The sequence below is a fragment of the Serinus canaria genome, chromosome 20, assembly GCF_022539315.1.
Source record: "Serinus canaria isolate serCan28SL12 chromosome 20, serCan2020, whole genome shotgun sequence".
In the NCBI taxonomy this organism is placed as follows: domain Eukaryota; kingdom Metazoa; phylum Chordata; class Aves; order Passeriformes; family Fringillidae; genus Serinus; species Serinus canaria.
The window spans coordinates 296,286-308,718 of NC_066333.1; the positions used below are offsets into that span (position 1 = coordinate 296,286).

A 12,433-nucleotide genomic window follows, 5' to 3' on the forward strand; every position below is an offset into this window, starting at 1 on the left:
GGCCTTGGTGACCCCTCTACAATAACCGAGAGGACGTCAGTCAGAGCCAGGACCTGTGGACAGCCAAACCAAAGTAAACCTTGCACATATCCTTATTGCTTTTGTGAGTGTAGTATACAGTACAGATTATTCATGCTATACATGTGTGTAAAACAGTGTAAAATTCAACTTATGTCTTTGGTCACCCTGGCTGGGAGCAGAGTTACATTTCTATTCAATTAGCTACCGGACAATGGTAAGATAAAATCAAGTCTGTTAACATATGAATGAAACCTTCCCAGGCCATGATTGCTGACTTCCCTGGAAAGTCTAAGCCACTCATGAGGGCCTGCACCTGGGAAGATTGCATCTACCATACTCAAGCACCCCATGACACTCTGCTACATGTGAATGAAGGCTCTTCCGAAGAGTCCAGACAACCATACAGACACCTGGACTGACTTTTGTATCTTTCTGCGTATGTATGGCCCCAGTTCTACATGTGAAGGGACACAAAGGAACATTTGGTCATTTCTGCGTCAGGCAGAATAAACTGTATATAAGCTAGCTGCAGGAAGCAGTCGGGGTGAGCCACTGGGGAGATGCTGACACTTTGTCGGTCGGATCTCGGTTCACTCAGCGCCAACACCCGGGGCTGACGCTGCCTTGGTTGTGGTGGTTTATGAAATTCTATTTTTCTTAACGATCTAATGAATTTTTGTTAAATTTTATTATAAATTTGGCTGCCAATTTGATAATTTATAACATGAGGATGGGACTCACAGCTCTGCTGCCTAGGGGACAGAGGTGCACTTTCCTGCTTCCTCCGAGTCACTCCTGGGAGCGATGGCAGGGAACCACGGACCTGTCAACCTCCCCCCATCCTGACCTGATCGCTTTTAATAAAGGCATTAAATGGAGAAAGATCTCCTGCCCTGTTTATTTCACTAGCACTTACTGCTGTACAGTGATGGGGATCTCTGCTTTAAAACATCCTTTGTGCTCTCTGGGTCCTGTGATGCTTGTGGAACTGGGCTGAGGTTGATGTCAAAGAAGCAGCCACATTTGTGTAGCAACAGCAGTTCCCGCAGCTGGAGGAGGAGGAAGACAGAAGGGAAAAGCCCTTGGGCCATGTTGTGTCTTTCTCCCCAGAAGCCCAAAAGCACCCGGTGCTATGAGGACACCTTGGCCACAGCAGTTACTCTCTCAGTCACAAAACCTGACAGGCAGCAAGCCTCTGCTGGTCTGTGACCTCTGAGGAGAAATTCAGAGATTATCCCTGGAAACCCACCAGGGACAATTTATCCACCCAATTCCAGCATACACAGATTTTTGCTCTTCTGTGTCAATCTGGTTTGGGCTTTAACCCAGTATAAAATGACCAAAAAAAAAGAAAATGAAATTAATTTGCCCCTGAACAACTCTGTTATCTACAGCTGAACCCACAGTCTTCTGACTGCACCAGAGGGTGAGCACGGCCGAGGGACAGTGCCCCTCGGATGGGCGCTGCTCAGGCCCACCCGCTTCCTGGCACATGGGGCAGCAGTGAGGGAACGGAGCCGAGCCGGCAGTGGCCGCGACAGCCACGGGCGGGTGTGCGCAGGAGCGCCCGCATCCCGACATCCGCCTCAAGGAAGGCTCAAGGGGCAGGCCGCCAACTCTCCCCGGTATTTCACCGCCGTGCCAGCCCAGCGCTCACGCTCCCGGCAGGGTACTGCGGCTGTGGCCCGCTGCGGGCCGAGGCGCCCCGCTCGGCAACACTGCCGACCCCGGAGCCGCTCCTCGCGGAGACCCCGCCGGCGCCGCTCCCCGCCGGGCTCCATGCCCACCCCGCCCCTTGCGCGCGCTCTCCGGCTGGAGTGGGCGGACCTTCCCCGGCCCCCGCCCCCCAGCGGCGCCGCATCGCGGCGGCCATTTTATGCTGCTGAGGTCCGTGCGCGGGACTCAGCGTGCCGCAGAGCCCGGGCGGGGTGGCTCCGTTCTAACCCTTTTTTCCGTACAGATCCCCTCGGTAAGAGCGCGGCGGTGCCCGGGCAAGCCGGGCCGCCTGCCCGGTCCGGCGCTTCGGGCCCGCGGCGCGGCGGGGAGACGCGGGAGGGGGAGGCCGGCGGGACGCGTCCCCGCGCACAAAGGGCCGGGCCGGGCCGGGCGGTGCCTCCCGCCTGCGGCCCCGGGCCGGGCGGCTGCTCCTGCCTCGCTGCGGCCCGGCGCGCTGACGCCCGCGGCTCGAGCCGGCCTCGGCCGCTACCCCCGTCGCCGCCCGCGCACGCCGGCCCGCGGAGCTGCGCGGGCAGGTGAGTCCGTGCGGGCTGAATGCCGGCGCCGCGGGCCCATCCGGCGGGGGCGGCTGAGTGACTTTGCGGCTTCGCTGGGGCCCGAGTCCCAGCCGGAGCTCGAGGCGGGGATGTGACGGGTCCGGAGCGGCTTCTGGCGCGCCGGGTGCGTCGGGGAGCGGGAGGTGCAGGGCCCGGCGGGTCTGGTTTCCGGGGGTGCTCTGGCGGAACCTGGCAGTAGGGAACCCGCGCTGAGCTGGTACTTGCCGTGCCCGATGTTCAGCACGGCAAGGGGAGGCTTCCGTTCCTTTTCTGTCCCATTAAATCTAGAGCATTTCTTTTTCGCGCTGCACTCTGTCCCTTTTAACCATTTTAAAAGAACAGAATTTACGGTGGATATTTTTGCTGACCCCAAAGTTGCCTCATGTCGTACCTGTATAATGGGTACGTTTGGCAGGCCCTGGGGTATTCTTCCTGGCAGATCTGTGTTCAGATATGGCTTATTGGCAGCAAAGTGGATTTTTGTACTAGTTGGTAATCTGTACCCATTCCAGGATTTTGCTAATCTAAACAGGTACAGTTTCGGAAACCGTTTTATCTCCTTTCAGGCTTGAAATCTGGGTACCAGAGGTGTTTCTGTGGTCCCTGGCTTTGTTTCTAGCCTAAATACTTTAAAATAAACCCGGAGAGATATCTGAAAGTTGATGAGTCCAGGTTAAGTAAAATAAATATCATTAGGCTAGAGAATTTTGTTGTGTAGGGAATTAAAATGTTAAAGCAATGGTAGTGACTTCGAATAACCTTTTCTAAGTATCTGTACAGCAGTAATGGAGCATCTCTGTAACTAATGCTTTTGACCTGGTTTCATTTAATTTTCTATAATGAGTTAAGGATGCTTTTGCAGAAACAGTTTCTAAAAAAAGGACAAGCAAGATGGCTTAAGCATAGATCAGTCATAGTATAATTCTCTGTTTTAATTTTTGTGTGACTTCTAAACTTTCATAGTAATAAAGGAAAGTGACTTAGATGAATGCATGTTATTTGAATGCATGCTAAGTCAGCTTGTGGAAGAGTTCAGTAGTTTATGCTCTTGCTGATAACTTGGTGGATGTCTCCTCAATGGAAATTTAATTTTATTTTAGCAGGCTGAGAGTAAAATATGTCTGCCTGTAATTTTAAGGTCAAGCTGGGAATGAGCCTAGAATATTAATTGTTCTGTTAATAGAGGTACTGCCTTGACTGAAATGTAAGACGCATGTAATTTATTCTTGCCATTAACTGGCAAATCTTTCTGTAGCACTTGCTTTTACTCCTGTAGTTCCTGCATGACCTAGGCAATAATATTGATTTAAATTTTCCCTCTTGGCCAGGAAAGGAGAGCACAACCCATAATTTAATAGTAGGGGATGATAAATTCTCTGTAGCTGCACATTCTATTTATAACTGCATCTGCAGAAGATAGGTATTGTCTGTAGCTGAAATTTGTCAGCTGACAGACTGACACCAGCTCTCTTTCCTGTGTGACTCTGTCCTGTGCAATGTGAGCACTTGGATTATGAGCTGAGCTAAAGAATGTACATGAGACAGGGGAAGGAGTTATTGCTCAGCCCTACAAGTGGTTGTTGTCAGTATTTAAACTGTGCTCTTGATGGTTGTCTAGTTGCATGGATACAGTGAGGTTTTTTAAATCTTAAAAAGAGCAGTCCTTTGGACAAGTGCATCTTACTGAGAAGTCTTGTGACACGCTCATTAGTTCCTTGTATGTCTGAGTAAGTCATCCTTTCTTTTTTTCTTCAATTAATTCCTTGTCTTCATACTTCTCACTTCGGTTCCTTGCTTGCCTACAGGTTTGTTTTGACTGCTTGTTCTTCCTGCAGGAAAATACTTTATTCAGGTGAAAAATGGTAGCTTGGAACTCTTGCTTTGTCCTTGCTTTCCAAATACCAATAGCTACATGGCCTGTATATTTCTAAAGACCTCTCTGTGTAAGAAGCCACGGGGCTTGCTCCTTAGCTGGATAGCTGATTCCTGGTAGGGTCAGAGCGCCCCGAGCAAGCAGTATTAGGGCCGGATATCTCAGCCCTCCGGAGGCTGAGTGCCGGAGCCCAAACGCTGTCCGTGGCTAACCTTTAGCAAGCTCAGTGATTGTCTGCTCTTAGTGATTTTCAGCTCTTTATAGTTTCAGCTCTTAGCTTGCTGAGGGGCTCTGGCTGATCATGGCTTTCAGAAGAGCAGATGATGAGAGAGCAGAAGGCAGCTGCTTCGGCTTATTCCATGGTGGTTTATTAAAAGGGTCCGTGAGCCTATGGGGTCACAGAAATATAAGCAGGCCTGGAGGACCGGAGTGAAGACTTCTGGTTTAGTTCCTATGACTTGGCATTTCCTTATCTCTAAGCCTGCATCCGCCACGGGGCTGTATCTAGCCCCATGTCTGCTACATCTCAGAACTACTGGCATTCCAATATTTTTGTGTCTGCAAACACCAGGCTTAAATGATTATGCATGCATGGGTGTATACTGTGTCTGTGCTTGCTGGCTGCAGATAATAATGCATATTGGAATATAAACACTCCTTTTGGAGGCATGTTAGTTTGTTGACATGCTTGTGTGTCTTTTTACCTGGGCTTCAGAACTTTCAACGAGCCTTATTTAAGTGTAGGCAGGTATGGTCTGCCTTATTTTTTTCATAAATCTACCTGAAATGGAGTTCTTAGGATTGGTTGAAAGGAAATGGATTAGAAAGGAAAACATGTCTTCAGCTTGGTGGCCTGTATTAATGAAAAGAGAGGAAGCACTGTTGCTTATTGGTGGGGGGTTTTGTTTTGTGGGCTTGATTGTTTTTGTTTGGTTTTGTTTGTTTTGGGTTTTTTAATATGAAGTTAGAATCAAAGAGCTTTTCTGATCTTGTTGCTAATGTTAAAATACTAGTTTCAGAATTTACTCACTTTTCTACTGCTTAAAATCAGCACTTCTTTTCCAAGGAATTGGAGAATATCCTCTTGTTCCAGTTGTTGAGTAAGGAAACTATCTTCAACACCACTGTGCTCCAGATGCAGAGCTGATCATTCTTAGCCTAGACCTATGCATGAGTGATACAGAGAGTGCTATTGGTAGGGTTTGAGTTAGAATTTTAGTTAGTTTTAAAAGCATGTGTTGGCATAGCAGGGGTTGTGAGTACACCAGGCTGGAATTGCTTCTTCCCTATACTGTAGTTTGCTAATGGCTTTTTTTGCTCCAAGATCCCGTGTATTTGTATCAGTCATTTCCCTGTGCTGCAGCTGTCTTTTGTTGCTGTTACCAGGCTTGCAGGAATAGGCACTTACAGTTTTTTGGCTTTCCTGCTGTCCTTTCATCTCTCAGCTGGGAGACAAGTCTGCAAGCAGCCTTGAAGTGCACCCCTTTCTTTTCTTTTAAAACAAATAGGCAAAGTTGCATCCTTCTTACAGGGTGACATATGCACAGGTGATCTGTCTGCTTCATGAATTATCTTAAATAAAGACATAATTTTTTATCAGTACTTATGGCAGTATATCTTGGAAAATGTTCCTTTATTTGGATGTCTTGAAAATATCCTCTTCTTTATCAACAAGTAGGGTAGATTTGGTTCTGTCAAGGCAGGAAGCAGTGAAACAGAATGCCACATCTGGGAGTCAGGACACTGTGTACTGACTGGGTGGAAGCAGTGACCTCTGGGATTTTCAGTAGCCAATGTTGCAGGTGCTGCAAATTATCTGCGAAAAATGTTTTTCAGACTTTTTTTTTAAATGGATATTTTTGCAGGTAAATTTCTTCTAGGAGTCAAAAGTTCCAAGTTCAGTTACTGCTTCAGGTACTGTAACCAGATAATTTTCGTGCTTTCTGATTTGCTCCTTCCATTTTTGGTCATAATTTTTTCATCTGATGGCTAAAATTCATGTTGATGCTTGTGATAATATCTTAGGTTCAGCATCCTGCTGTGTTTACTGTGGTGTTGGAACACCTAGAGCAACCTCTGAGCTGGGATATTGCATCTGATGGGTGTGGTGCTGGGTGGTAATTCAGTCAGGTAACTGGGATCCCTGTTCTGTGATGCAGGGTCCTGGGAGATCAGGAAGAGGACAAACATTTAGCCTCTGGAGGCAACTCCTGTCAAGTGTGAGGGCAAGGTGCTCTCTCAAAGATCATGTAATAGTGCACACAAGGAGGTGGACCACTGTAGAGAAAGGTATCCACTACCAGAGAGCATCAGCTGTGCTTGGGTAATCTATAGGGATTCAAATAATGAGCAATCCCCTGTCAATCCAGATGAGGTTCAGAGTACATAAATGTTTAACCCCTTGGCAAGTTTCTTTAAAGAAGGTACTACTTTTCCTTGAGGTGGGCACAGAAGAGAAATGCTACAATGTTCTCAGGAGGTTAAAAAAACAAATCTAACTTGCAAACTTCAGCAGAGCAGGAATTTTGCAAAATTTAAAATAAAACAGTAAATTGGAATAAAGCATTTCATTTAGCAAGGTCCACCCATGCAATCTTATATTACCCATGTTCCAAGAGGGGAAGTTAGAAGTGAAAAAGAGAGAAAACCAAGATACAGCTACCATCTTTGATCCAAGTGCAATCTCAGCTGTCATAAACTCCAAGGATGATAGCGAAGTGACCACATGCATCTTAAAGCAGTGGGTTTTACATGCTTTGGCCTCCTGTGGCTATGCTTCCCAGGTGGAATTCTGGTTTTCTCTGGAGCTGGATTGAGGCTGCAGGCATGGGGTGTGGGGCATTCTTTTCAGTGTGCCAGTGCCTGACAATCATTCTGGGCTGGACTAGAGGTTCCTGGGGGTGGGATTGTGGAATGGAGCAGTGCACCTCCCACTTTCCACAGAACTGCCCCTTCCCCTCCAGTTGATTTGAGCCAGTAATAATTTTCTCTAGTTTTTAACAACAGTCCATGTGGCAGAAGTTTGTATGGAGTGTGCCGTTGTCATACACCAGGGAATTGATATGGATGTCAATGAAAGAAGGAGGACAAGAAGTGCTCTGGGTGACTACCTGATTCAGGCAATTTGAAATAATTTTTTTTTCCTCCTGATTGACCTGTGGCTGTGAACTGTCCAGGACTCTGGAAAGACTTGAAAGACTCAAGCAAGTTGGAGAGGAAATGTCCTGTAGTTCTAATTGGCCAGTGCATGGGTACAACGGAGAGTGGAAACTGACAGTGAAGTAGTTTGGAATGAAGTCACACCATCATCGCACCATCAGTGAGTGCTGCTGTGCCAAATGTGCTGGAGCTTCAGCATGACCTGAAGTCCAAGGCAGCAAAGTGGTGCCACCATTGAGATTTCCAGTGTGTTTTTCTCCATTCTTTTAGCAGCAGAATGCAGGCCACTGTTAGTGTTTACCTGGAGTGGTATCCAGTAAACCTGGAAGCAACTGCCCCAGAGGTGGAAGCACAGTCCTACCGTTTGCCATGGACTGATGTAGGCTGCAGTGGGAAAGGGTGAGGTCTCAGAACACTTGCAGTGCATTGATGACATCATTGTCTGGGGGCAACACTGCAGAGGAGGTTTTTGAGAAAGGGGAGAAAACAATCCAAATCTTCCTGAAGGCTGTTTTTGCCACGATCAAGGACTTGCCCAGAAAATTCAGTTCCTAGGCGTAAAATGGCAGGATGGATATTATGAGAGTCCAATGGATGTCGTCATCAAAGTAGTGTGTCCAGACAGCAAAAGGAAACACAGGCTTTCTTAGGAACTGTGGTCTTTTGCAGGATGCATATTCCATAAGATAGTCAAGGTTGTAAGCCCTCTCTCTCATGTGACACGGGAGAGCAACAATTTTAGGTGGGATTCTAAACAACAACAAGTTTCGGACAAACTCTACAGGAGATTGTGCAGCAGCCTTTGGGCCACTCAGGACAGGATAAGATTTGAAAAATGTGCTCTACATTGCAGTTGGGAAGCATGGTCCTTCCTGGAGTCTCTGACAAAAAGTACCCATGGAGACTTGAAGAAAACCTCTGGGGTTCTGCATTTGCTTATAAAGAGGATCTGAGGCCTGTTACACCCCAACCGAAGAAGAAATCTTGACAGGTTATGAAGGGTTTGGTACCGCCTCAGAAGTGATTGACACTGAAGCAGGGCGCTTTCTGGCACCCAGACTGACAGTGCTGGACTAGATGTCCAAGAGAAATTCCCTTCTACACATACATGACACTGATGAATAGCTCTGACCACACAGTGAGCTCAAATAGGAAACCCAGTCACCCAGGGATCTTGGAAATCATCACAAAGTGGCACGAAGGCAAAAATCCATACCATCAGAAGAGGAGGAGGAAAAGGTGCCACCATGCTAAAGAGGCTCCACCATATAATCAGCTACCAGAAAATTAAAAGTGGTGTTCTCTTCACTGCTGCTTGCTGCCATACCACAGGGACAAATTGTGGAAAACTGCCATATGGAGTCTTACACAGTGAGTTGCAGAAGCTGTTGAAGGACAAGGTGGTCCTTGTAGAGCTGAAAGCCATCTAGCTGTCTTCAAATATTGCTAAATGAGAGAAATGGCCAATGTCCTACCTCTGCATTGATTTGTGGATGGTGGCAAATGCTGGGGGGAGAGGGGCTGGACCAATGAAAAAAGACCAGTTGGCAGTGCAGAGGGAAACCCATCTGGGCTGCTGAAGTGTGGCTGCCTGGGTAGAGAAATTGACTGGAAAAGTATGTTATGGAGATGCACACATATGCAAGAGTTGGGCTACTGAAGAGCATTGCAACAATGAACAGGTGGATCAGGCTGCCAAGGCTAAATTGCCTCAGGTGAATTATTTCTGGCTTGGTGGGCAGCCCATGACACCTCGTGTCATCTGGAAAGAGGTCCAGCATTACAGATGGGCTCATGACTGTGGGGTGGACTTAACCGCAGACACCATCTCCATGGCTGTGAAATTGTGTACTGCAGTCAAGCTGGGCCAAGTGGGTAAAGCCCCTGTGGTATGGGGGGGGACAGTGGTCAAAATATAAATATGGGGAAGCCTGGCAGATTGATTACATCATTCTCCTGCAGACCTGCCAAGGCAAATGTTACGTGCTGACTGTGGTGGAAGGCACCACTGGATGCTTGGACCTACTCCGTGCCTCACAGCACTGCCCAGAACACCATCTGGGCCTTGAAAAACAAATCCTCTCTAAGCATGGCACTCCAGAAAGAATTAAGTCAGACAACAGCCTGGTAGACATCTGAGCCAGATACTGTGGGATTGAGTGGGTGTATCATATTCCTTAATGTGCGCCAGTCTCTGGAAAAATTAGGCGGCATGATGGACTGTTAACAACCATATTGAAAGTAACTTGTGGGGAACCATCAGACATTGGCATCTCCACCTAGCAAAAGCCCCCTGGTTAGTTAACGCTTGAGGCTGCACCAGTCTAGCTGGCCCTTCACAGTCAAAACCTCCACATTCTGTAGAAAGGGATAAGGTCCCCATGAGGGATAGATTATGAGGAATATGTTAGAGAAGACAGATTGGGTTAGTCCTACTTCAGACAAAGGCAAGCACATCTGGAGGATTGGTTTTGCTAAAGGGCCTGGGTGCTCTTTGTGGGTAATGCAGAGGGACAAGGAAACATGATGTGTACCTCAAAGGGATTTGAGAAGAGTCTCTAATGTTGAATTGTATAATATTGGTTGGTGATAACAGTGCCACTGTGTGCTATCACTGCAATTGACAAGGTGTATGGACTGCTCCAGATATACCAGTCATAAATTCCTGATGCAGTTTGCCACCGGCCCTCTTGCCCTAGAAGACCTCTAGGATGGATGGAATCCAGTCTTGGGCTAAATGAACTCAGCAGACATCTTGGAGGGACAGCCAGTGATGATGAAAATGATACCTGTGCTTTTGTTTGTCTGTCCGTGTGTGTGTAGTTGGAAAGGGGTAGGACATGGTGTATATGGTACAGAATAAGGGATGGATAATGTCCTATTAGCCAGAAGAGGGTGTGGCTAGAATCTGATGTGAATATGTGGAGGGGTGTCTGTGTTTTTGTAAGGGTCTCTTAAGCATCTCTCTAGTTTAGATTACAGCAGCCTTCTGACCTGTACAGAAAATCTGCGCCACCTCACATCATTTTCTGGAGACCGGGAAAAGGGGTCCCTTCCAGGTTGAGATGGCTTGGGTGTGGTCAGGTTGCCTCAGGCTCTGCAGTGAGCATTCACGTGTGAATTGCTTGCCTCTCTTTTACACTTTTGTTCTTAATACCATTACTTTTACAGTTCATTTTCTTATCTCATTGCTGTTTTCAGTAAACTGTTCTTATCTCAACCAATGATCTTTACCTTTTGTGCCTCTTGATTCCCATTTCAGTGGGAACACTTGATGGAACAATACTATTCCTAAACTACAGTAGGTTTTATGCAGCTTCAGTTCAGGTAATGAACTGAAGTTCATTGCTCCCTTCAGTTCAGGGAGCAACGTCATTAGAGTGCCAAATCTGCAGCCTAAATTGGGCTTCTGGGAACAATTCAAATGGCTCTCTTTCCCACTGCTGCAGTGTGAGGAAGCCTGCATGTATTGACAAGAATTTGATTTGTGGATGAAGAAGCAATTCTGGAGAAACTCTTGTGGTTCATTCTTGTATTAGCAAAACACAGCTCCTTCTTCCATGTGGTAAATGTAGATTATCCAGTTGAGGATGTCTTCATTGACAGAAGTGGACTGCTTAGTTAGTGTGTAGTTAGTTAATACTGCAGTACCTGTTGCACTAAAGTAGGAGTAATGATAAAGTTACTAGTGAGTTTTAGTTGGCAACAGATAGTAAATGATGGAGAAGTATGATGTGGATATGCAGAGAGAATGTCTGTGTGTAAGGGGGTCTTAAGCGTTTGTCTAATTTGGATCACAGCAGCCTGCTGACCTGTACTGAAATATTTTCAGATGTATTTTTTGTTCTAGAGGTGTTATTCTATTATGGAGCTACTGTTGACTGTATTTTTTTGAACTCTGAACTACTTTTAGTCTCAGAATTCACATGTTTTTGTTTTTCCTTTCCTGTAGTTACACAGCACTGGTTGGAATGTTTGCAGCAACATAAACAAGTTTCTTGGTGAGTATAAGCATAGATACTTTTTTAAATTGTAGCTTATCCTTAAGCTTTTGAAATTTTGCTTTAAAATTCAGGTTTTACTTAAATACTATCCACAGAGCTTCTGCAAGACTTAATCTGCATTGAATTCTTGTATTCTTAAAGGCTGCCATTTTTTCCTTAAACTGAAAATACACAGTCTCATTAAAGTTGGTTTTCATTAATATTACTTTATTTAGGAAAAACTTGATATATTTTTTGTGACTTAAACCTTTTTCCAAATTATTTGTCTGTTCAGGGCTTAGGTGCTTGTTTTTTATCTTTAGTGTTCACAGGAAAAGAAAGGGGAAACCAGAACATGAGACATGATCAAATGACTGAAAATAATTGTTTTCAGTAATGACTATTTATTTCTTTAATTGCACTTGGTAATTCAATTAGATTACATTATAGAATTTTTTTTTTTGTTCTGTTGATTTGCTTATATCCTTAATTTCTGCTTCTATGTTGGTCTATCCCAGTCTCAGCACCAGTTGTAACTGACAGCACAGTTACATGAGATGTTGCTGAGGGGATGAAAATGATGTTCTCCAGGCCCTGTAATCGCAGGGAGAGAGTGAGGATCTTGTTCAGAGGCTCATTCATGTAACACCTTTTCAGTTTTGTCACCGTGTACTTTGGGAAGATCTTGGTTCTGTCTAAGGAGAAGAGCAAATGTAGATTTTTACTCAGTTCTCCTAATCTACTTGTATAAACTAGAGAAAAAGTAGGAGACTGAAATCAAGTACTTAAGTCTTATGTTTTGAGGGAATGTCAGTGGTGAGGAATAAGCTGTTTGGCATCCTTGTTACAGAGATGTTAAGTATCAGTTCAGGATCCAGTTTCTGTTTTGTGTGGCTCAGAGTTCACCTTTGTAGCTGTTAATTGAATCTGGGAAGCTTTTAAACCAAGTAAGTGCTGATGAATATGTAGTTGAGGATGCTACGTTGTGCAAATAAGAACTGCGTATAGTCCAATGTCTTGTTTGAAATATGTCTTTTGGATAGAAAAAGGGGGGTGATGCAGTATTCTTTGAAATTTGTTGCAGTGTCACGTATTCCTGTCTAATTTAAATCTTTCTTGCTCCT

General features: G+C 45.7%; 1 protein-coding gene across 6 annotated transcripts in view; it reads left to right on the forward strand.

Moving 5' to 3' along the window:
* Positions 1-1,872: 1,872 nt before the first annotated feature.
* The window catches only part of PHF20 (PHD finger protein 20), a 77,390-nt gene continuing 66,829 nt past the window's right edge, over positions 1,873-12,433 (forward strand). For 3 of the 6 annotated variants that reach the window (XM_050982124.1, XM_050982127.1, XM_050982126.1), the window contains exons 1-3: positions 1,873-1,990; positions 6,033-6,081; positions 11,279-11,327. The gene's annotated coding sequence lies outside the window, so the exon portion shown is untranslated. Of the gene's footprint in view, positions 1,991-6,032; positions 6,082-11,278; positions 11,328-12,433 lie in introns of those variants that run through there. The other 3 variants (XM_050982125.1, XM_018923833.3, XM_050982128.1) reach the window with 3 other exon arrangements.